The sequence below is a fragment of the Lepus europaeus genome, chromosome 5, assembly GCF_033115175.1.
Source record: "Lepus europaeus isolate LE1 chromosome 5, mLepTim1.pri, whole genome shotgun sequence".
In the NCBI taxonomy this organism is placed as follows: Eukaryota; Metazoa; Chordata; class Mammalia; order Lagomorpha; family Leporidae; genus Lepus; species Lepus europaeus.
The window spans coordinates 110,135,082-110,135,816 of record NC_084831.1 but is presented as its reverse complement, the minus strand read 5'-3'; positions in this window follow the sequence as shown (position 1 = coordinate 110,135,816).

The window sequence follows — 735 nt, the reverse complement described above, 5'->3', positions numbered from 1 at the left end:
TGCACCTGTCTGTGATTAATTCGGTTTCTGGCTTACCCTGGGAAATCGGAGGGCTTGGAGACTTCTGCCAGAACACCTAGTTCATGCCAGGATTTCCTGCCAGAAAACCAAATATGCATAAAGTCCCACCAGTCATACAAAGGGGCCACGTTTGCATTGTTTGAGAAACCTCTTCCCTCGTGGAGGCTAATTAAGAGAGGCAGGGTCAGTCCCTCTACCACCAGGCAGCTCCCATGAGTTCCTGTGACCTCTAGGTGCTCAGCCCTGAATCCACACGGTGGTGCGCAGTGGGTCGTCCAGGTAATACAGCAGAGGCTAGAGATGGGTCGTTATTTTTTCCCATTGGAAAAACTCCCGAAAGTTGATAGTCAGTTAAATCTTGCCTATTTATTCACTATCTTAAAGATCACCGTATGGAAATTGGTAGACTGGTTGATTTCTACAAGTTTAAATGTCCAGCTGCCTACTAATCATCTCTGAATTTGTCCTTTCCACTGCTTCTACAGAGAGCTCAAGGGGAATGAATGGAACAGAAGAGCCTAGGCCTTCTGATGGCCAACTCCCGTTCCCTGGTAACTGTAACTGCAGGTCTAAACCTTTCTCATCAAAGGCCTCTCAACGCAGGTAATGTGTGTTCCAGAGTTAAGTGTACCAGGCTCCGTGCTCTCTGTACAGTATGTAATTTGACCCTTTATCATAAATGGACAAATTATCATTGGCTAGTTATTCCTAATG